Source organism: Lissotriton vulgaris, unplaced genomic scaffold (assembly GCF_964263255.1).
Source record: "Lissotriton vulgaris unplaced genomic scaffold, aLisVul1.2 SCAFFOLD_11960, whole genome shotgun sequence".
NCBI lineage: Eukaryota > Metazoa > Chordata > Amphibia > Caudata > Salamandridae > Lissotriton > Lissotriton vulgaris.
The window spans coordinates 1-25,201 of NW_028255053.1; the positions used below are offsets into that span (position 1 = coordinate 1).

The 25,201-nt window shown below is 46.1% G+C and overlaps 1 pseudogene; it reads right to left on the reverse strand.

Moving 5' to 3' along the window:
- Window positions 1–23,296: 23,296 nt before the first annotated feature.
- Window positions 23,297–24,254, reverse strand: LOC147659264 (uncharacterized; annotated as a pseudogene).
- Between the last annotated feature and the right edge of the window lie 947 nt (window positions 24,255–25,201).

The window sequence follows — 25,201 nt, forward strand, 5'->3', positions numbered from 1 at the left end:
TTTTAACAAAGGAGGGAGGGAGAGGGAAAGTGGATTCGTTCTCCCCTGGCAATTTACATAAACAAAATAGAATCCACTCTAGTGGTGGTACTGGTCCCTACAATGGTAGGGAGCACACAGTGTTGTGTAAAGTACCCCTCACACACCAACAAGCCCCTTGGTGTCATGCTTCATCATTGGGGTCTTCGCACCCATCTACGGGATGCGGCGTGCTACGACTCACGACTACATAGGAGCACTTGAAGTGTAATATGTGTTGGTGTGTGTGAGGGGTTAAGTGTGAGTGGTGAGGTGGTGAAAAGTGATAGTTAAAAAATACCTGGCTCATAGGGTAAAAATAAACTTTATTAAGCCCTCGGCTGGTATCGTTAAAAGGGTGCTGGGTGAGGTTGTTACTGTGTTTTAAGGTACATCAACCTCAGATAGTGCGTCGACATGTTTCGGAGTGTAAAAACTCCTTCTTAAGGACGAGGGAGTGCACAAACCTCCTCACCTTACTCACATGTAGCGTAGATGTCAAAGTAATTTTTACAAAAGAATTAGGTGTAATGTTCCTAATTGTGTTTATAATACAATAGTCTGTTGCGCCCAGTTGGCGATACTAGAACAAGACCTGTAAAGATAAAAAGCATAGTGAATCATATCATCACAGTAGGACGTAGATTCTCATCAGGAAAATAACCTGTTCAAAAATAAAGGGTAGTCTGTGACCAGGTAAGGTCTAGAACCCTGAAAAGAAAAAGACAAGGACACACATAGAGACAAGGACACATACATTACAATGAATAAGTCATATGCTTCTCCTTAGTAGTTGAATTATTGGAGGAAGATTGGTTTGTTCAATGCTTACTTATATATTAAGACAGGATGGCCTCATGAGCCCCGCGTGGTATTGGGGGTTGGCTTCCGGCTCAATGCGGCTACCTAAAGGACATAGGAAGCTTAATTCAGGTTTTTGGTTGGTACTACTCATGGGTAACGTAGACATGGTTCCCTGAGCATCAAACTCAGGGTTACAGCAAACCTCGATGGGCTGTCTTCCCCTCAACGCGGCTCCGACGTTCTGCCGTGTGTTGAAGACTCGCCCATTATATACTGCAAGGTACGCTCTTAATTGCTGCTTAATTCAAAGCGGATCAAGCCCAAAAAAGGTAAGTAACCCTGATTAGTTTGCCGGTTGTGCGCGGATGAGCTGGGCGTTATCCTGTCAAGGGCGCATGCGCGTGGGAGTAGTGAGAGACCATGTTCTCTATTGAGGGTTTTTTGTCAAATGCGCATGCACGCGGGAGTAGCGCGAGACCCTGTTCTCTGTTGTGGATCTAAGGCGCATGCGTGATATCGCACTAATACCCTGCGCGTGTGGGGACAGAGGAATCTGGTGTACATTTACTCAAGGCAAAGTATAAACGCTAATACCATGAGGATAACTTTCTAAACGAGCATTAGACCCGCATTTATGTGCAATGGATCGCTGCAAGCTTGTCTGTGCATATAATGGGGACACAGATAGGAACAGTTGTTCACTCAGATCATATTACGCTGGGGTAGTAATGGGCAAACCTCTGCACATATCGATCTCTTATGGAGGGGCACATAATTCCCAACAGTGACCTAACTATCGTTTACAGCTTGGAAGTCAAGTATAGCTGTTTTTTTGATGGGGTTCTTAGATGAGACCTATGAGCCCATAAGTCATCGCAGTTGGCCCCATGGGATAGAGTCATTGAGTCCGTTGGTGTCAGTGCCCAAGCGGAAAACCCACCTCTGCTCCTTCTCAAATAGGCCAACATTAGTGGGGAGCTGTTCAAGTGTAGTTCATTGACACAATGTTGTGCCTCCAAAAAATGTGCTGTCATTTTTGTAGTTGATTTTTTGCACCTCAGGTTGCTCTTATGTTCATTTATTCTGGTCTTAACTGCTCGAGTGGTCATACCCACGTACTCCAAGTTACAAGGGCATGTGATGAGATAAACAACATTCTTGCTGTTGCAATTGGTGAACACTCATTGTTCCCATACTGTGCCATTCTTGAAAGTTAAAGTGTTGCTTTTCTTTGTTAAGTGGCAACTATTGCAATTCCCGCATGGGTGGTGTCCCTGTACTCCTCGTAACTGTGGTTGTTTGGTTACTGTGCTTTGTGGTCTTGTGTGCACAAGAATGTCTTTGAGGTTCCTTCCTCTCCTGTGGGCAAAGAGAGGTTTCTCCAAGTTTAACGTGCCACTAGTGAGTATACGCCAGTGTCTGTTCACCAGTTTGGTTACCTGGTTGGAGAGGGTACTATATGTAGTGACACATACTGACCTCTTCAAAGTTTCGTCTTTTGGGACTTTGTCTTCCAGGAGTGCCTCTCGATTGTTATTACGAGCCCTTTTCATAGCATTCTTTATAACCTTTTCTGGATATAGTCTCTGTTTTAGTTTTTTGCTCAGATCCTGGGCATGCGACTTGTACCTTGCTGCGTCGCTACAATTGCGGCGCAGGCGGAGGAACTATCCATATGGTAGGTTCTCTCTTAAATGACGAGGATGAAAACTGTCAAACCATAGGAGACAGTTCCTCGCCGTCGATTTGAAATGAGTTTCAGTATTTAAGAAACCTGACTCATGGTAGATATTTAAGTCCAGGAACACCATCGACTCTTTCGACATGGAATGAGTAAATTTTAAGAAGGCATTTTGTGTGTTCAGCCATGTCATGAAATCCATGATTGATTGCTCATAGCCTTTCCAGATGACTAGGACGTCATCTATGTAGCGCCGCCAGGTGCATATTCTGCCCCTGAAAGGATTGTTGGGATGGAGGATCTTGGTGGACTCCAGGTGGTGCACATACAATCCCGCCAAGCTCGGCGCGAAAGTACTTCCCATGCTGGTTCCATGTTGTTGCAAGTATAGGGTGCCTTCGTATTCAAAAAAGTTTTTTGTAAGTGCTGTTGAAATGCACTCCATCACCACACCCCGTGGGGTTTGATATTTCCATGGGTTAGAATGTAGAACCTCCTCGATGATAAGGAGGGTTTCGTCATGGGGAAGGTTGGTGTAGAGGCTCTCTACGTCTAGGCTCAACAGCATCTGTGAGTTCTGGTCAAATGGGAGGTCTTGTAGTAACTGTAGTACAGCTTTTGTGTCTCTCAAGTATGTGTCTGTCGCTTGTACCAAGGGTCTTAAGAAGGCATCAGCGAACTTAGACAAAGGCTCTAGTATTGATGAAATCCCAGACACAAAGGGGCGGCCCGGTGGATTTGTGAGACTTTTGTGTACCTTAGTTATACTATAAAAGTATGGTGTGCGAGGGTTTTTTTGTGTCAAAAAGTCTGATTCCTTCTTTGTGAGCCAATTGTGGGCCAAAGCCTCTTCAGCCATCGCCCCTATCTGTGTACGTAGAGATTCAGTGGGGTCATTGAGCAAGACCTGATAATTCCTCCTGTCTGATAAGAGTCTCCTACACTCTTGGTCATAGGCGGTAGTGGTTTGAATTACCACTGCCCCGCCTTTGTCGGCTGGTTTTATGGTCAGTTTTTTATTTTGGGAGAGTTCTCTTATAGCCTCATTTTCTAATTTGCTCATATTCTGAAAGACGCTCTGATCAGTCTCCGGGTGACTGAGTTCAAGCATAATAGCTTTTTCCAATGCTAGAACTTCGACTGGAAGTTGGTTATCGGACGGTGTGAAGGTCGATTTTGGCTTTAGACCTGTGTTCGAAGTGGACCTATGACAAGCGTCCACGTTTTGACCCTTAGGTGCCCAAATGGGTGGTCATGGCGGGTCTTCCTCAAGACAGAAGTGTGGGTATGTTGATTAGATTTGGTTGCGAGACAGTCTGAAATTAAATAATAGGCTGTGTGTCAGAGAGACTGTAGGGGCAATGGGATTGTACCTAAAAAGCAGGGAGCAAAAGTTCTCATCCTTTTTAGAAGGCCAGAAACCTCAGCCTGAATCAGTTGGGCACATTGGCCAAGTTAACTGTGGAAGAGGAGTGACTAAATCAGAACCCCACCTGGTGCATTTGCAGATGTATGACCTCACAAGGAATGATGCATTGGGTCTGTGAGGCTGCATACGTGCAATGAGTAAAGAGCAAGAGTCATATTTGAGTTTGCTTGTTGTGCAGTCGCTAATACTACGATTGCGGTGAAAATTATGTGCTGGTAATTAAGACCACGCGCTGTGTCCTCATTCGAAAGTACATTAAAACTTATTAGCTAGAAACGTGCATAGTGCCTTCAGGGGTGAATCTAAAAGTGCTGGGTACTAACCCGTTTGGCACATGTGGGATGGTGGGCATGTCATCAAGGTCAATGGGAGGCAACTTAGTAGTGACTTATATGGTTATGCGTATTATTGTTAGGGCCCTGTGAACCTGCCATCGGAAGTTAAAATGCAGCAACCGGTAAGGGACTTCAATGGCGGTGAAGGGTTGTGGATACCCCTAAGGAGTGCATGCCTCATGATTAAAAAATAATTACGCATATTATTGTTAGGCCTGGTGAACCTGCCATCAGAAGTTGAAATGGGGCAACCGGTAAGCGTCTTCAATGGTGGGGAAGGGTTGTGGATAACCCTAAGGCGTGCATGCCTCATGGTTGACCGATAATTCAAATGGCACGAAAGCCGAACGCCATGTTGGTGAGATGGTGTGCGGCGCAGTGGTGACAAGAGTGCAGATAGAGGCTAGCACAAAAAAATATTAAATTGCGGGGAAATTAGATCGCGATGGTCAGTGACCTCGCGCTTACCCGTATGCAGGAACAATCAGGTTAACGAACTGGACGATGGTGTGGAGTCCCATCTGTCAGCTGCATTTAATCAGTGAGGCCGACTCATCCTGTCTGTTCAGTTTTTTCGAAGTGAAGGGACGCTGCAGCGAGTACACATGCACGTCAATGAACGAGCGTGGTTACCTAGCGATGATGTGGCATCCTCAGGTGTAACTCGCAGTACACATGAGCTAGTTGACGTCTAACCAAGTTCATTAAAGGCATATAGAATGCCTAGCCTAGCCTGATGAGTGAACCGTTCAAAGGGTTACTGGGAAAGTGGATTTACAATGCGGGAGCACATCAAGAGTGCAGTCACAACCTTGCTATCGGTTTGTGAATAACTTGTGTAGACAACTAGAATCTCGGTCATGTGGGCAAGTAAAACGGGAACGCATCTGAGTGAATTGGCAAATGGCAAAGCAACACTTACATTGGCAACAGTTGAGGCAAATGGCATGGGCATTTGGTTTAACTGATAATCTCATGAATAGAGTAAAACATTTCGTATGATTTGGTATAATTAACTCATTTAGACATGATGATGTAATATGTGACGTCATCAGCAGTGCATTGCAGGGGCGCAAGTTATAGTTAGCTGAACTAACTATAACAGGGGAATTTCTATGGTTTTGTACGAGTGAAATGTCCAACTAACTATAACGTCTGAAACCTATGTTTTTTTTCAGTAAATGTCTAAGGTTTTTTAAATGCTAATGTCTAACTATAAAATGCCTAAAACCTATGTTTTTTTCAGTGAATATAAATATATATTCACTGAAAAAACATAGGTTTCAGGAATGTTATAGTTAGAAATTAGCATTTAAAAAACTATTGAAAGTCACTGAAAAAAACATAGGTTTCAGGCCCATTATAGTTAGAAATGAGCATTTAAAAAACCTTAGAAATTCACTGAAAATACCATAGGGTTCAGGAAAATTATAGTTAGTTGGACACTGCACTCATACAAAACCATAGAAATTCCATGTTATAGTTAGTTGAACTAACTATAACTCGCACCGTCGCCATGCACTGCTGTCCTCCCTCTGCCCCCCTCCCTCTATCTGTCACCCTCTGTCTCCATCCCTCTGTCTCCCTCCCTCCCTCTGTCACCGTCAATTCAATTCAATTAGTTTATTTGTTACGGAACTCCAACAGAGGTCCACAAAAATATAGCAATACAATTAAAAAAAACATGCTTTATAACAAATACAAAATTCTACCTTAAGCAATCAGCATAACATTATACATACCAACTAAACTAAAAACAGAAATTCTAATAAATAGCCATGAATGTTTTAAAAAATTGAAATATTCTATGGCAGATCATTTCATTTGGAGGGGACAACACAAAAGATCGGGCCTCCTCAGCAGAACGAATATTAAATTTGATAAACGAGGGTCTCAAAAACATTCGCCTTGCCCTTAGAAGTTCTGGACACACAAATAGCACAAGATTGAGATTCTGTATTTGGGAACAACACAGTTCACAAATTCTCTCCTCTCTAGGAGTTTTATCCCAAATGCCAGTTACGTCTCCCAGGGGCAACAGGTTAGTTCTTAAAAGAAGTATTAGCCTTCTGATTCCATGTGGGACATTCCATGAGAGATAGGGCTGGGGTCTGCTCCCCGTCGCACTCACACAGATTACCTCATTGCGGACTTTATGGTGACTTAAAGCTATATCCCTTGCTGTACTAATCGTGCTTAATGACTTCTTTAGAAAAGACTTCAATACAGGCTTTGGCATGGGTAAATCACAATTTAAATTGAGCCCAAATAAATAGTTTGCTTGGGCGAATGATCTAAAAAAAGCTGATTTATCTTTTAATTTTACAAGAATTTCCAACTTCAAGGCGGCACTTAGAGTGCCCTCATCCCCCCAACAGTGGACGTTCCCTCACATCAGGACCGCTGCCAAAGAAGAAGTATAAGAAGAAACTAAATGGAATTCCAAACGAAGAACATGTGGGGCAGCCAAGGAATTTAAATTACAAATTTGATGGAAAAAACGGCCTTCAGCCTTATCAAAAGAGAGCTGGTAATCCCTATCCAAATCTTCTGCAGCATAAGTTAATGTCGGGGGAATTTTAACCTTAAATACTGTCAGAACGTGATTAAAATGACGTCTCCCACAGGTCTTATAGAATCTATTTAAAGCTCTAGCCTGGGAGGCGGCCTTACCAACACACTGTTTGATGTGCTCTGAGTCACGTCAGTGTTTTGAGAAAACCTTCCCCAAATACAGGTACGTATTGACCAGTTCAAGTTCTTCCAGGCCCAACAGCCACTTATACCCTTTCTTTATTCTAAAACCTTTCTTGCAAAAGACTAAAATTTTGCTTTTAGCAGTATTGATTTTCAGGCAATGGTCCTCCCCATATTTAGTCAAGGCATCCAGACGACGCTGCAAGCCAATGGGGGTTAACGTCATCTGCATATAGTAGAGAGCCAATGGACATTGTACCAATTCTAGGGGCGTCCCCCTTCACTGAGTTTAGTTTCTCGGGGAGGTCATAAATATAAAAGGAAAACAAAAGAGGGGCCAACAGGCAACCCTGCTTGAGACCATTATGAGTATTAATCCTACAGGAGAGCCCCTGCGAGCAACCCATCATTACTTGACACCAAGTGTCTGTGTGTAATTCAGTTATGAGGCCCTGGAGATGGTAAGGCATACCAAGATGAGAGAGCTTTCGCCACAGTGTCTGACGATCCACTTTGTCAAACGCTGTGGAGAAATCAATAAAAGCTGTGTAGACTAACATGCTTTTTGAGAAAACATATTTCCCCAGGATGATCTGGATGACCACGATGTTATCCAGCGTTCCGTGGTTCTTTCTGAAACCTGCCTGTTCTGGCGGTAAGATGTTCCGGTCTTGGGCCCACTGCTGAAAATGCTGGAGTATACTTTTTGCAAATAATTTGCCCGCAGCGTCCAGCAGCATGATCTGTCTAAAGCTAGTAGGTGACCTTTTTGAGCCCTTTTCGTACAGCGGGACTATAATACTCCCCTTCCAAGATGAGGGAATACTAATGGCACCAGGAAAGCTCCCCATGCCGCTGGATCCTTTTTAATTAGCATGATCGGAATACCATCCGGTCCTTGTGCACCGGAGGTTCTAGCGTTCTTTATATAGTCCATCACTTCAGCCCTTGACGGGGGACCATAATTAGTGGTGGGCGTAGTTCGCGAAGTAGCACTACACGAAGCTACCTGAAGTGCACTTAGCACTACGCGAACTTCACGTAGCACTACGCGAGCTGCGTAGTAGCATTTTCGCACTGTGCAAGATGCGTTTTCAATGATTGCACAGTGCGGACAAGCATCCGGCACTGTGCAATCATTGAAAACGGCATCTTGCACAGTGCAAGCTGTAGTTTTCTGCTGCTTGAGTAGATTATTACTCAAGCGGCAGCTTTCTCAACGCGAACTGGTAGTTTCTCATTGAGAGCATGCGCAACCACTCAAAATGAGAAACCTGACCTCCCCGCGTTGAGAAGCTCGCCGGGATGTCATTTTGCTTGCTTGCAGTCGCAAACATGACGTTGCGGACCGCGAACAAGCAAAAAATGACTGCTGCACTATGCTACGCTGCACTACGCGTGTTCGCACTGTGCTACGTGCAGCTCGTGTAGTGCGAAGTTGCGCAAACTTCGCAAACTCCGCGAGCGTAGCGTAGTGCTTCGCACAGGGTTAACCATAATTGACACAAACAGCCTCCTCTGTTACAGGCATCTGAAAAGGCGCTGAGCTGTTAAGTTTATATAGTACAGAAATATAGTCCACCCACTCACTTTCTGGAATCGGAATCGGTAGTGCCCTCTGTCTAGAATCACAATACTCTGCGATCAGGTGCCAATACTTTTTTGAATCTTTGGCTCTCGCTGCTTCTCTCAACCCAATCCATTTAGCATCCATCTCATCTCTCTTTACTCTTAATTTATAATGTCCTGTAACTCGTTTTAGGCGATTAATTTCCTGTTGCACTCCTGTGGAGAATTGTTTATATTGCTTCCGAACTAAATTGTTAATTTCATGGTTTAAGGCCTTCAGGATAGGGGAACCTGATTTACTCTGCGTCGGCCAGAGGATACTGAGCTTAAGTTTTTTATCTCCCTCATTTGTGCCTCAAAAAATTGCATGAAATTAACGGAAGCGTTACCGTGGTGTTCTGGGAAGGTTTTTTTCACTATCGCACCTACCTCAACTGTATTTGTTTGTGTCCAAAATGAACGACCATTAGATTTATTAAAAACAATCGAGCCCTGGCACAAGTGCCCTCGATTCAGTGCAGATAGGTTACAGGCCAAAGTCAAGCTTATTACACTATGATCACTCCATACTGACGGGATAACCTCTAAATTTTTACAAGCCCCAAACATTTGGTAGGAAATGGCTACGTAGTCCAATAGGCTTTGTGTACGAGAAGAAAGAAAAGTAAATTGAGCTGTTTAGTCGACTGGCATCCTCCCTTTTAAGATGACCAAATCTGCACTTCTAATGCTATCAAGTAGAAGGAATTCCAGTTTATCCGTTTTTATTTTATCCAGTAGAAAGGATTCGGGAATATGCCAGATTTCCTCTTTGTCTGGGTTAGCATATATTACCTGCAATGAATTAGAAATGTTTGCATTTAAATCTCCCACTAATACCACTAGAGGACATTCTTCCATGGTGGCTATCTCCTTAACATATATAAAAAAAAGTGAACTCAACAAATGGTCATAATTTTTCCCTGGGGAAATATAGAGATTTGCCAACAGGAAGAAGGTAGACCTGACAAACTCTCCAAGACATGCCAACTTCATGCAAATGCAAAGATTCGATGGGTGGTAAAAAACTTTCTGATTCCAATTAATATTGTTCTTGAGCAAAATGGAAACCCCCCCACTAGCATGTCCCCATTCAGAGTGCTAAGCATACCAAGAGGAAGTAAAGAACCCATTACAATCAAAGTCTTTGCAAGCCCAAGTCTCTTGTAGGCATATAATCAGAGGATTTAACAATTTTAAATAATTACATTTTTCCTCAACGTGCCCCAGACCGGCCATATTCCAGGACAGAAGTAGCCCCCCCTGGCTACCTCAGAGGAGCACTTCTTTCTACCTCTGTACAATTGATATTCAGGGTTTTTGCTACTCACCACTGGGCTAAGCCATCTTCTTTACTAGGAGAATGACGCGCAACTACAAAATCAGACACCAAATTTATGGATCGGCCCTTTTTATTTAATGAGACCATAATATTTTTAGCGTTGCCCATAGTATACTCCAAGTCAGGGCCCATAGCGTCCAACACCACAGAATTGCCCGGCCTCTGATCTTGTAAGCGTAGGATTGCACTACACCTGGTAGAACAATATTCAGAATTTGATACAGAAATTATATCTAACCCTTGTTTTAAAAAGTGCTCACAGTTCTGTATGGCTAAGTTGGCCACTAGCAAAGAGCAGAAGTTGACTCTAGAGAAGGAAACATTCTCGTGCTGAATAATATTCACATTTAGAATATCCCTGCTTTCTAACAACCTCAATGCCTCTATTTCAGAATTTTTTCTGAGGATGAGTCCTCTGTTTATCGGATCAAACTCAGTCTCAAATAACCAGATGAAATCAACTTTGGGCGATGAAGCAGTCTGCACCATATTAGCTTTCTTTGCGGCATCTCTTTGAGGAATCCATAAAGGCACCCTATCACCATTATTAACAGTCTGTACCTTCGCATTGAACTCGATCTGCGTGTGAGACCCCACCTCTAGGTTACCGTCTGGTCCATCCCCCCGAACTGTGGACCATGTTTGAAATATAGGGTCTCCACCTTCCAGTATTTTTCTCCTTCCCAAGGGATCATCCCCCTCACTAAGCTGAAGAGGATGAGGTACTAAAAGGGACTGCAGCGGAAAACGTAATGGTGCCACTACTGTTCCAGAGGCCCCTACTCTCTCAGAAGTACTGTGACGGGGTTCCTGGGTGCACCTTCCCCAATTAGCAATTTAGAACCACCCTCCTTCGTTGCAGTCTGGGCAACACTCTGGCTATCTGGGATCTGTGGAAAATGTAACTTTGAAATTTTTCGTTTAGGGAATCGTCTTTTCCTTTTTTGTTTCTTCTTCCTATTCTCCCCTTTACAGTTTGTTGCAAGCCCTCCCCTCTTCCCTACTTTCATTCCCAAGTTCACCAAAGAGTTCGAAAGTTGGGCCTGTGGGGCAGATGGAGTTGGGGCTTCCCCCTCTGTCCCTCCCCCGCCTTTTTGCCCAACATAACCCTCGATTTTCTCTGCTTCCTCGTTGGCTCCACCGGCGTCCTTTTCCCCTTAATGAACAAAGGGTAAAGTTTTAGTGGGACATGTCCCAAAGGAGGGCCCACTGCAGCTTCCTCGAAAAGTGAGCTTAAGCAAAGCTCTTCATTTTCGAGATTACAGGAAGATTCTATTTGGGACAATGAGGAGAGAGGTGTACCTGCTTGAACAGACGCATCTCTCTACTTTACACGGGAAACAAGTAAAAGGGGACTAACATCCGTTTGTTCGTCCAATCGCACAGGTATAATAGAGGGGGAATAATGGTGCCCAATTTATTCACCTTTTTGTACTTCGAACAACATTACGGAGATCATTTCTAGCATATGGTCTGAACTAAAAACAGATTTCTCCAATAAAGACAAAATAGAACTTAAAAGTCTTTCGATGCAGACAAAGTATTCCAAAAACACACCATCCTTCTCATTACCCAGCTTTGGTTGTGAACAAGGCAAAAATACATCATGAACATCATGAGCATCATAGATGGACTTCACGGAATTACCATTCAGGGGACTTGTACTACAATATAATAGGGGCAAAGAGAGGCGCCTGAGGGGGGAGTTTGCAATGCAAGTGTTCTTCTCCTTCGGACTACTCATTGGGTACCCGTTCTTTACAGGGTTCTTCATAGGGTTTATGTTGATGGCTCCCCACCCCCTTGTTTGAGCTTCAGTGTCAATGTCTGGGAGTGTAAAGTCTTCTCTTAAATTGAGTTCTCCACAAAATGAAGCCTTTTCCACCATTCCAACAATGTCCTTCTCGGCATCCTCCCGAAATCCTCTGATGCACCCAAGCACACACTCTTCACTGGGCCCCTTGCTGATGTTCCCCTCCATAGTGGCAACATATACACCCACGGTATTACTGGATGTTTTTTTTCTTGCTCAGTGAAGTGGATTGCTGATTCTGCTGGTTAAGAGGATGATCCGAGCCCATGCCTTTGTGCAAAGCAAAGTCCGAAACAACAGCTATAACAACAGCAGGAAACTCTACTTCTGATGGATTTGAAGGGATATATAGGGTATGTTGTGACTGTTAGGACTGTTGGAATAAATGATTACCACATGGGCCAGGGACCAAATTTGTCCGTGAAGGTATATCCGGTAAAGGGCTAATTGAGACATCTTCCGTGCCTGATCTTATCTGGCCCCTTGCCCCTTCTTGGGACATTATCAGACTCCCGTGGAACCATAAGGGTTTCTCTGAGCGTTTCCTGTAGACAGGAGGGGCGATGTTACTGAGGCAAACTTGGAATGCAGACTATCTTGCCCCAATGTTGCCTCCGCAGGAGCAGTCAAGGGAGCTTTCCGAAAGAAACATGTAATAGTTGTTGAGATTTATAACAGAGGTGTTGTAGATTTTTAGTTCCACTGTACGATCTCCTCAATTTCCTTACACAACTTGGAGATGAGGTAAGTACGCGTTCGGAGCGTAACTTTCTGGAAGTCATCTCACGCATAGGATGGAGACTTACGCCTCTCACCCACTACCACCACCGCATTGACCACTAAAATGCTCTTAAAATATCAAATGTAAAATGTCCCCTGTAGAAGTCAACCAGGCAGCGGCGTGTGGAAATGTGCTGAGATAATCTGTAAGTACAAACCTAGCTCAGCAGCTCGTCAGTTTCCTTCGTGCATCCACCATCCGTCAGTGTCTGCAGGCTCTCAACAGGCTCTCAAGGAGCGGGAAGTCTGTCACTGCCCCTCTGTGTCCCTCCCTCTATTTCCCTCTCTCTGTCTCCCTCCCTCTCTCTCTGTCTCACTCCCGCTCTCTCCCTCTGTCTGTCTCCCTCTGTCTGCCCCCCTCTGTCTCTCTCTCTCTGTCTCCCTCTCCCTGTCTCCCTCTCGCTGTCTCCCTCTCTCTGTCACCCTCTCGCTGTCTCCCTCTCTCTCTATCTCCCACCCTCTCCCTCCCTTTGTAATCCTCTGTCTCCCTCCCTCTATCTCCCTCTCCCTCCCTCTTCCTCTTTTCCTCTCACTCTATTCCTCTACCTCTGTCTCTCTCTCCCTTTGTCTCCCTCCCTCTGTCTCCCTCCCTCTGTCTCCCTCTTTCTGACTCCCTCCCTCGGTCTGTCACCCTCTGTCTCCCTCTGTCTGTGTCCCTCTCTCTCTATCCCTCTGTCTCCCACCCTCTGTCTCCCTCTGTCCCTCTCCATCTGCCTCCCCCCTCTGTCTCCCTCCCTCTGTCTCCCTCTCTCTGTCTCCCTTTCTCTGTTTCCCTCTCTCTGTCTCCCTCTGTCTCACTCTCCCTCCATCCCTCCCTCCCCTTCTGTCTCCCTCTTCCTCTCCCTCTGTCTCTCTCTCCCTCTGTCTCCCTCCCTCTGTCTCCCTCTTTCTGTCTCCCTCCCTCGGTCTGTCACCCTCTGTCTCCCTCTGTCTGTGTCCCTCTCTCTCTATCCCTCTGTCTCCCACCCTCTGTCTCCCTCCCTCTGTCTCCCTCTTTCTGTCTCCCTCCCTCGGTCTGTCACCCTCTGTCTCCCTCTGTCTGTGTCCCTCTCTCTCTCTATCCCTCTGAATCCCACCCTCTGTCTCCCTCTGTCCCTCTCCCTCTGTCTCCCTCCCTCTGTCTCCCTCCTTCTGTCTCCCTCTCTCTGTCTCCCTTTCTCTGTCTCCCTCCCTCTCCCTCCATCTGTCTCCCTCCCTCTGTCTCCCTCCCACCCTCTGTCTCACTCCCTCTCTCTCCCTCTGTCTGTCCCCCTCTGTCTCTCTCTCTCTCTGTCTCCCTCTCTCCCTCTCGCTGTCCCCTCTCTCCGTCTCCCTCTCTCTGTCTCCCTCTCTCTCTATCTCCCGCCCTCTCTCTCCCTTTATCATCCTCTGTCTCCCTCCCTCTATCTTTCTCTCCCTCCCTCTCCCTCTCTTCCTCTTCCTCTATTCCTCTCCCTCTGTCTCTCTCTCTCACTTTGTCTCCCTCCCTCTGTCTCCCTTCCTCTGTCTCACTCTTTCTGCCTACCTCCCTCGGTCTGTCACCCTCTGTCTCCCTCTGTCTGCGTCTCTCTCTCTCTATCCCTCTGTCTCCCACCCTCTGTCTCCCTCTGTCCCTCTCCCTCTGCCTCCCTCCCTCTGTCTCCCTCCCTCTGTCTCCTCTCTCTGTCTCCCTTTCTCTGTCTCCCTCTCTCTGTCTCCCTCTGTCTCACTCTCCCTCCCTCCCCCTGTCTCCCTCTTCTTCTTCCTTTGTCTCCCTCTCTCTGTTTCCCTCTCTCTGTCTCCCTCTTCCTCCCTCTGTCTCCCCCTGACTCCCTCCCTCTGTCTCCATCTGCGTCTCTTTGTCTCCCTCTCTCTCTATCCCTCTCTCTCTATCTCCCTCCCTTTCCCTCCCTCTGTAACTCTCGGTCTCCCTCCCTCTGTCTCCCTCTCCCTCCACCCCTCTCCCTCTTGATGGATAAAACTTGCCTTTGTTCCCTGTTTCCAGTATAGACCTAATTATATAGTTGTTAGCAGGATGTACCTATATATATACATGTATGTATACTTCGATATATGCCATATACCTGTATCATTTCATATGCTTTTTATGTAAACACAAGTATTTTAGTGTGTTAGTACTTTAGGCCTTGGATCTGAGCAGACGCCATCTTGTTGGCCCTGCTCTCTGTTGAGCTTAATTCACGTGTTCCCTCTTACATCGACAGAACCCTTCCCATTCAGAGTTTGAGAGTAGCAGCTGAAGAGGGACTGTCTCTCCCTCTGTCTGAAGGCCCAAGGTTACATCTGGGTTTGAATGTGATAAAGCACATTCCTGAAGACGCCGTTCCTGTACTCCCGTGTGCTGGGCAGAGGGGAGTCAACCTCTTTGACCTTACTATAATGAACAGAGTTATTCTGAGCCAATTATGTGTGTCTAATATGGTCTTTCCTTGAGGCCACTAGAAGCCTCCTGTAGTTTTCCATTTAGGGTGATTGCATGGTATTCAAAAAGTATATATGATCTGTCTTGACTGTAAACCAGCAGTCTTCTCTGCGGACCTTGAGGGTGGAGGCCTTGGGGAGGCTCCTCTGCGTAGAGTACTTTGTTATTAAACAATTGAACTTTCTTCACTGCCAACTGACTGGTTATGTATTTGATTAATATAGAAGACGAGCTGGGGTTAGTACAGCTCTATAGGTGATTGATTTGCAATACGTCACTCTGTCTCCCTCTCCCTCTGTCTCTCTCCCTCCATCTGTCTCCCTCTTTCTGTCTCCCTCCTTCGGTCTGTCACCCTCTGTCTCTCTCTGTCTCTGTCCCTCTCTCTCCCTCTGTCCCCCACCCACTGTCTCAATCCCAACCACTCTCTCTGTCTCCATCTCTGTCTCCCTCTCACTCATTCTCCTTCCCTCTGTCTCCCTCTATCTCCCTTTCTCTGTCTCCCTCTCTCTTTCTCCCTGTCTGTCTCACTCTCCCTCCCTCCCTCCCTCTCCCTCTGTCTCCCTCTTCCTCTGTCTTCCTCCCTCTGTTCTCAAAGCCTCAGCATGCCTGTGTATCCCAAGCAGTTTACATAAAGGCTTGATCCATATCGTTCTGGGGGCAGTATACAGGGGACAAAATAATAAAAAGGGACTTAATGACTCTTGTTCCACTTTTATCTGCCCATTTAACTGTAAAAGATCTTACTGGGAGTGATCCTACCCTAAGCTCGAAATAGAGCTTGCGATCCTGTTGTTTGCCAATAATATCCCAATATTGTTCCAGTTTTGGTTGGGCTTTAATATCCATGAAACGACCAGTTAAGTGAGAGGAGAGACCCTCTGACCTCCCTTCTGTGATCACCATCTCCCAATACTTTTCTTTTACGAATTTTTTAGAGGGAAATTGAGCGTTTTCCGGGTCCTCCCATAAGTCACTCATTCCTAATTTAAAGAGTATCGACCTGATGTTCCTAAGCCAATGCTTCGCTCCCACCCCTGTGTGATTAGGTACCTGGGAAGTATCTGCCCGGGACAAGGTGGTTTGTGGCGTCCCACTAGCTTGGTGTATGTTTCCCACACCTGTCTGAGCGGCTGGTTGTAAATTAACAATTTGCCCCTTATCAACAGCCAAAATAGGCCTTGCAGTCTGGCTTAACCCGGTACCACTGTTAGAGTTAGATGGACCATTGGCTACAATAGATTTTGGCCTTGGAATATGAGTGCCACGACTTGGTCCTGCCTGTTTCTGAGCTGAAACCAATGAAAGTTCGAGGCAAACCAGTCTGTTTTCAATTGAGTCCAGCAGTGCAAGCAATGGGTGACACATTTTCTTAAGGGTGCCCTCCAGTCTTTTCCAGAAAGAAGGACCCAACTCCGTGTATGGATCCTCCCCCCTGTTGTCCAAACGGCTTCCCTGACCACCTCTGTCAACCCATCAAATTGTACAGGGGTGATTGGTGACATCACGGCTGGGTCATCAGGTGGAACATTACTTTTGCAAGATCTTGCTTTTTTCCCACCAGCATTGGTTTGAGGTCCAGGGTGTTTCCTTTTTGTTTGCTCCCTCCCCTTTGGCTGGACCATAATGGCTTTAACTTGACCAACAGATCGAGTCTTAATTTTAGGGGATGGATCTCTAACTATGTTGCTGCTGGACACTCCTTCTCTTGGGGAGATGTCACTTATATTCATAATCATTGCTGATTGGGGTGGGGAAGTGGTGACCACTCCTGAGGGAGGAAGCGAGCCCTGCGAGTTGGATTCTGAGTGGGTCGGTGATCTGGCATGTGCCAGGGGGCCCAATGAAGACCTTTTATGGAAGGATGTGTCTAAGGATCGTCCTTTTATGGTAAGTTCTATATCCTTGGCAAGTGCAGTTGATACCCTTATAAGAAAATTATCAAGAGTTCCAAATAGTGAACCACCAGTTGATTTCCTACAGCTAGGATCACCATCTTGTAAGTCAGCCATCCTTTCAGTACCTTGTGTAAAACTCAATTCGGTATCAAATGAATTCCAATGTGACACTGACCTTGTTTATGCTGTGGCAGATATCAGAGCAGTGGCCTGTCCCATCCTTATACGGCCTTGAACGGGCTTAAACAGGCTCGCCCTTGGCCCGGGCTTTGCCCGGTTCGTCCCGCGGAGCGGGGCTCTGCGCCTACTTTATGCACCTCCTGGTGCGGGCGTGGCGTCAGCGGTGCGCGCCGCTGCTGTGCCTGCCAGGAGTTGTGGGCCCGGGGCGGCGGCGCGGAGAATGGCGTTTGCTGACTCTTGGCCGGTGGCGGTGTTCGATGTGGCCCTCTGGACTCTTGGCGGTGGCGGCATCCCGTACAGGCTGTGCCTGCCAGGAGTTGTGGTCCCGGGGCGGCGGCACGGAGAATGGCGTTTGCTGACTCTTGGCTGGTGGCAGCGTTTGTTGTGGCCCTCTGGACTCTTGGCGGTGGCGGCATCCCGTACAGGTAAGCTTTCTGTCAGTTTCCCCCTCTCTGCCGGCCTCTGCGCCTACTTTATGCACTTCCTGGTGCGGGCGCGGCGTCAGCGGTGCGCGCCACTGCTGTGCCTGCCAGGAGTTGTGGTCCCGGGGCGGCGGCGCGGAGAATGGCGTTTGCTGACTCTTGGCCGGTGGCGGTGTTCGATGTGGCCCTCTGGACTCTTGGCGGTGGCGGTGTCCCATACAGGTAAGCTTTCTGTCAGTTTCCCGCTCTCTGCCGGCCTCTGCGCCTACTTTATGCACCTCCTGGTGCGGGCGCGGCGTCAGTGGTGCGTGCCGCTGCTGTGCCTGCTAGGAGTTGTGGTCCCGGGGAGGCGGCGCGGAGAATGGCGTTTGGTGACTTTTGGCTGGTGGCAGCGTTCGATGTGGCCTTCTGGACTCTTGGCGGTGGCATCGTCCCGTACAGGTAAGCTTTCTGTCAGTTTCGGTCAAACTTCGCGCACTGCCATTTCTATCACCAAGTGTAGGTCAGAGCACTCATCCTGCGCCCTTCTGTCGCTGTGCGAGATAGGGAACTTTTCCCTCATTAATCCATGTATTGTTGAAGGGGATGATTTACTAGGGGCAGGAGGGGCCAGGGGGACTCAGCGCACAGCTTTCAGAAGCCGCGCTGGCGAGACCGTGAGTGAAACCTAAGGGGAATAGGGCGGCTTAAATTGCACCGGGGCTGTCCTGGACCTCTTGCTCTAAAACAGGAAAAAACATACATATGAGCTTTTGGAGACTGAAGCTTGGAGTTGTACAATTTATTTGAAGACACAGCTTCTAGAAATAATCAGTGATAACATAAAAATTATATAGTACTTGGTCCTGTACCCAGCATTCTCTTGAAAGTCACATGGACCAGCTTTAGTTTACAATAGTTTACAAAGTGCAGTTTAACATTTGCTAAGAGAGAGAGATTTTGTTTGGTACACCTATGAGTACTGAGGCAGATTAAAAACGGTTGTGCTTGTTCACATAGATGAATACTCACATTTGCTCATAAGTGTAATCCTGCAAGATACATTAGAATGCAGAGTACATGTTATTTATCATTAGGTACACTCAAAATGCTATCTCAGTGAGATGTCCTAAGACCACAGTATAAATGCTTAAATGTAGAGAACAAGTTAAAAAGTACATATGCAGATATAAAATGACTTTATCTAAAAAGCAGTTTAAAACATAACATAAGTAAAATATTTACATGCACAAAAGTATGAACATTTGATCAAGGGCCCTTGGAGACAACTCTCGGTCTGAATACCTACAAACAGACGAGGAGTTGCCCGCTGATGTTCTTGCGGGGCTCCTTCTTATACTGTCTAAAACACGTGAGACGATAAATACGTCATCCCACGCCACCACGTATCACATACCCGTCCATTGTCCATTGTCATTTACTGGACTGCTCTCTACCTTTCCCACCCATAGGGTTAGGTATGGCCTTTTTCCTGTAATTGTGGTACATACTTCAGTCTAGACTGAGAACTGCCACTTGACTGGAAGTCCAATAATAAACTATCAATGGACGACAGAAATGTGTTAGTATTGCTTCGAGGGGTCCTATTCATGTGTCAATCAGTCAATCTGCGATACTATTTCGCCACCCTTAGCCTCAGTTTATCGGATATCTGGCTTGACGTAGCTGTGGTGGGAACTTCCCTTATTCCATTCATGGCTTAGGTGGGGGACGTGGGGTATGTTGCAAGATTTATAGAGGAACTTGACTTCTGCTGTTTGTGAGAAATATACAATGAGGTGGGGCCTGGTAGGGGTGCGGGTCCTTGCAGGCAAGAGCAGCTGGGTGAATCTTGGGTCAGACTTGCTTTCTGCTTCTGTTTAAGCTAAGAGAAAATGGCAGTGCCCAGGGCAATGTAACTGAGGCCTGTAACCTCTAAACAGCAGGGCCTACACAGGGGGTATGTTGTGCAGGTGACAGGTGTGTCCTTGGATAGCTGTGCAGGTAAAAATTCTTACTCCAACATTCCCCCCTCAAGTTCGAAATTCGAACTTAATCAAACATCTTTAAACACCATTCGAACTGCATACTTAGCTGGAGACGGGGGAAGAGGCCAGGGCGAGTCGCAAAGAGGCTGTTCCTCTGAATCTTTGTCCTGCACTTTTCCTGAATCTGCATCTGTCTTCCCTAAATTATCACACATTGTCTCATAGGGACGCATCAAGTCCCCCTGTGGTGAACGTGATGGGACTCTATGCACCTGGGCCTGATATTGACTAATTACAGGAATGTCTGGCAATGGGCGGGAGTCAGGAATGGTCAACTCCACTATGCTCATCATTGTCGTCTCTCCATCATCTCCCTTAGCCCTACGAATTCCAGTATATGAACCTGAGCCTGCATAATTCATCCCTATCATTTTAGAACTAAATTTCTTTACACAGTATATCAGTATCTGTGATCCAAAACACAACAATAACAGTACACAGAAAATTGGCATTAAAAATTTAAGCACTGCAGACAGCCATGAAGGCATCCAGTTCAAATTGAACCAGCCATTTAAGAGATCTGCTTCAGCACCTCCTTCCTCATGCATCTCTTTCCCCAAGTTGTCCAAATCCTCGATGGCCTTCGTGAGTGTTCCGTTGTCAGTGTCGTTCGCTAAAATGAACGTGCAGCAGGATTTTCCCACCTTGGCGCACACACCACCATTCATTGCTGTTAGCTGGTCTAGAACATATCTGTGCTCTAGAACCATAAGTCGTAGAGGTCGAAGTTCTTCTTTCACGGCGTTGAACCCATCCCGGGTGTTGTTGATAAGCTGCATTAGTTCATATCTGGTCACTTGCAGCCAGCGAGCATTGGCTTTAGTCTGGAACATGGGGATAACTCCCCCAAAGAAAAGTTCGGCATCATTGAAGAGTCTGTAATCCTGAGGTATTTTCTGAAAAGGGCCATCTGAGAAGTATTTCATTATTTCTCTCTTCCCATGATGAAGCAGGGTAAAGTCATCTGCCATTGGGTGTGTGTGGATGTGGGAAATGTTCGCTGCAGGGACAACAAGATGTAGTTCATGCATTGTCACAATGGAACATAGTCCTTGCCAGTGGGGGAGCAGCTGCAGGTAGATGTGCTCGCCGCATGCCCAGTAGATGTCCATGAGACTAGAGGTACCGTGCTGGAGGTCAAAATTAAAGACTGTGTGACTGCAATTTGTGTTTCGGCCCACAGGCACTGTTCCGGTACCTAGGAAGCAAAGGAGAGGAGACTTAAGTTTGTATGCTCTTTTAGGTTTGTACTTTGTACCCTCATTGAGGGTATATCTTCTAGTTTCCTGTGCCCATATCTCAGCACATTCCCTCCCAATAGTCTCATTTGTATAATGCTTATGCTCCTGACCTTCAACCGGGCTACCTAAAGATGCTGCCTTGCATATTAAATCATGTGGCCCATTCCATCTGTTATTAAAATATATATTGGCCCTCAGGCGCAGAATGGGTCTCCACTGACAAGGGCATGCGTTATGGGTATGGTTAGTCTGTTGGGATTCGGGTGAGTGGCATTTTGATGGGGGTGTTGGGAAGGTGAAGTATCCTAATTTTCTAAACTGATATTCCCAGACCTGTATCATATTAGCAGGTACTCCCATTTCATGGTAAACTTCCATTCTTCTCTCAAATTCTACTGGGTCAGAAACAACAGTGAATGTAACATACTTGTTGTCCCAGTCTGAGACGTTTACAAATGCTGTATTAATTTTTGCTGACTGGAGCTGTATCTGACCATGTATGCGGCAAAGGAACAGGTGTAGAAGACATTTGGCAGTGGCCGGTGGAATCTCTTTGGGAATGAGCAATTTGTCTGCACCTACAGCATGTGGAATGTATGAGCACACAAAGCAGGAATCATTCGTGGCTTTCCTCCCCACCTCCCTCATGTCTCTGTACCACATATTATCTAACAATGCATTATGGGTACCATCATTCTGTACTGACATACCAGGGCGCTGGGAGAAAAAATCAGGCATAGAGTGTTGTTCGAATGTGTACACAACTGTGTCCTGGAGATCACTAACCCAGTTTGATATTTGTTCTGTGTCTTTCTCCTTACGTTGTGTGCGAGGGGTATATCTCCTTGGTGTTTTATTGCGACCCATTTTATACCTGACACTCCTTTTATGCTGACGGAAACGTCTAGGGACACCTTTCCCAGGGGCATTCACAGTGATATCAAGTACCCTGTCCCACTCGGTGTGGTCTACAGAGGGTGTGGAAGGTGTCGTGGGTACAGGGGTGGTGCAGCCATTGCTGGTGTATTCTTCATCTAGTATGTTACCAGGACTTGTTTTAGGCATGTGATATCCTACTGAGATGGTAGGCCTAACTTGACTTGATATAGCCTTCTCTCTCTCTGCTTGTAATGCAAGCCAATGTAATATAGCCATTGAAGCAACGAACATAACAAATAATATAAGAATGACTGTACATATCTTTTTAACTGAAATCTTGGTAAGAGGCGTTGGTCTGTTACTGTCTCTTATTCCATAGACCCTCATTCGATTTCCATATTCACGGTCTTGGATCGTCATAGGAAATAAGATGCCCTCCTTCCTGTTGAAGTTCAAGTCTCTGTTGGTGCCGGGTGGATCCTCACGTGGTTCAAATGAACCCATGCTTTGCGTTCGGCAATTCGGACCGCAGTGGGTGAAGAGTCAATGACCAGGTATGGTCCCTCGTACTTAGGGTCTCTCCACTTCCGTACTTGCTTCTTTATGAAGATCTGTGTTCCAGGGCGGATAGGCAAAAGTTCATCGGAAATTGTGCCGTCCTTGCTGGTGCTGTCCTTTTTCTTTGTCTTGGATGTCTGAATGGAAAGAAACCTAGCAGCACGGGTTAGGGCACACAAATAATCAAATAATTCAGCTTTCACAATCTCAGAAGACGTTTCATTGTCTACTTTAGGTCTGGTGGAAGGAACAACCATATTCATTGATCTGCCAGTGACAAGCTGGTGAGGTGTGAGGTGATGATCAGAGCTGGGGCTGTTCCTGAGTGCAAACAAAGCAATTGGGAGGCAATAGAGCCATTTCTTTCCAATAGTGGCACTTATCTTGCTGATCTTGGCTTTGAGCAATCCGTTGAGGCGCTCACAAATACCATTGCTCTGTGGGTGATAGGCTGAAGTAAGTTTATGTTTTAGTCCTAACATGGTGGCAATCGTCTCAAAGATGGAGTTTGAAAAATGGCCGCCATTGTCACTGCGGATAGATTCTGGTAATCCCCAGCGACATATGACCTCACGAAGTAGGAAGGTAGCTGCGGCCTTTGCGTCACAATGGACACAAGGTCCAGCCTCAATCCATCGTGAGAAGGGACATACTACCACGATGAGGTATCGGTAATTGTTACATCTGTCAAGCATGTCCACATAGTCAATGTGGAGTTCCCTAAAGGGACCCTTAGGCCTTGGGATTGTTGAAGCAACTGTTTTCATAGCTGGGTTGGGTGAATACTGCTGACAGATAAGGCACTGATGGACAAAGAGTTGTATCTGCTCATGTGCATTGGGGATAAACCATTCTGCCTGCAGGTTAGAGGACATGATATCACGAGGGACATGTGTAGGAAGGTGCAGCTGGGTAAGTGCTATTTGCAAAAGAGCCCGTGGCATGACAGGCTTCCCTGTCATTGTCTGTCTGTAAATAAAATCTGAGGCATCCTGTTGTACTCCCCTCTTCTTCCATAACTCTTTTTCTTCAGCTTGGGCACTTTCTTGTATCTCTCTGAGGTGCAACTGTGCAATGATGTCAAACTGCTGTGTGTCATCAATTGTATATGGAAGTGTTGGGTCGGGTGTATCTGGGAGTGGTGACTTACTGGTGTCCTCATCTGCGTTCTGCATATCTTCCTGCGCTATTGGGGGCGTATTTTTGGCAAGCAAGATGGGGGTGCAGTCAGTCTGTGTCGGGGATGGTTGTTGTGTACAACTTTGGCCTTTAGCTGCTGCTTTAGCAGCCCAATCTGCCATTGCATTTCCTCTGGAAACAAAATCTTGGCCGTTCGTGTGTGCTGCACATTTCACTACTGCTACTTCTGCTGGCAGTGTCAAGGAGTCAATTAGTTCTGCAAGTAACTGTTTGTGCATCACAGGCGTGCCATCTGTTTTAAGAAACCCGCGCCTTTTCCATCTCAATATGCTGGAATGCGTTGTTGTGGTGACATATGCTGAATCAGAGTACACAGTAATTCTTTCATTAGCTCCATGCTTCAAGGCGGCTATTAATGCCACCAACTCAGCTGCCTGGGCTGAGTAATGGGGTGGTAATGTTATCTGCTGTACAATGTCCAGAGTGTCTGAGGAGTTATTCTGTTGTGCTCTGACTACAGCTGCCCCTGTATGCCTGATCCCTGTCTCTTGATCAATCGTAGAAGAACCATCAACAAAGTAAATTACACTGTCTGGCAATGGGTCTTCCTTTGCTGTGCCTGACTCATCTGGGCAGTATGTGGCACAATCATGGGTGTCATCGTCAGCTGTCGCAATCGGATGTGCAAAGAACGTGGCTGGATTCACAGTGTGGCATTTTACAACCTTCAATGAAGGCAATGACAGTATGACTTCATATCCTGATACTCTCTGTGTGGTAAGAGTTGTTTTAGCTTTCTGTATTATTGCAAAGACAGCATGCTCAGTGTACAGCGTCAGAGGGGAGCCCATGACTATGGGGGTGCTTTTCTCAACGGCGAATGCTGCTGTTGAAAGAGCCTGTTCACAAGGATAGTGGCCTTTCATCACTGAGTCTAACATGCCACTGAAGTATGCAATTGGTTTGGGACCCAAGGGGTATTTCTGGGTGAGGACTGCTGTCATGACCTGTCCATTACAGTGTGTGAACAGATAGAATTCCTTTGTATAATCAGGAGATCCCAACACTGGTGCATTTGTAATCTCATCTTTTAATTTTACAAAGGCTGATGTCATTTCAGGTGTCCAGTCAATCTTGTTATGCCTGTCCTTAGCCATTTTGACAGCTTTCAAGAGTGGTCCAGTTATAGTAGCATAATCAAAGATCCACTGTCTGACATAGTTCACTAGTCCCAGGAACTTTTGCATGTCCTTAACTGTCTGTGGTTCTGGAGTATTCCTTATTGCTTCTACTCTTCCTGGTGTAACTCTTCTTCCTGGTGCTGAAATCAGTTGACCTAAGTACTGTACTTCTTCCTGACAGTATTGTAGTTTTTGCTTGTCTACTTTGTATCCTCTATGTGCTAATGTTGTAAGGAGAGCAATTGTATCTTTTCTGCACTCTTGCTCTGTCGCACTGCAGAGGAGTATGTCATCGACATATTGCAGCAAGGTGCTGTCACATTGGAAATTTGATAAGTCATCCTTGACAACTCTGTTAAACACACTGGGGGACTCACAATAGCCTTGAGGGAGGCTTTTGTACGAAAATTGCCTATGTCTGAATGAAAATGCGAATAGGTACTGGCTTTCAGGATGCAGTGGGACACTGAAAAAAGCATTTTTCAGGTCAATGACGGAAAAGTACTTTGCATTTTGTGGGATGTTAGTAAGGATCACTGAAGGGTCAGGGACGATGGGAAACTCAGGTATCACTATGCTGTTAATCGAGCGAAGATCATGTACTAGCCTCCATTGATTTGTTTGTTGTTTCCTCACAGGAAAAAGACAGGTGTTGCAAGGTGAGATACATGGATATATCACACCTTGATCCAGTAATGCTTGAATGGTGGGGGCTATTCCTTCTTCGGCTTCTTTGGACAAAGGGTACTGGCGCACTCTGGGAAGAATGG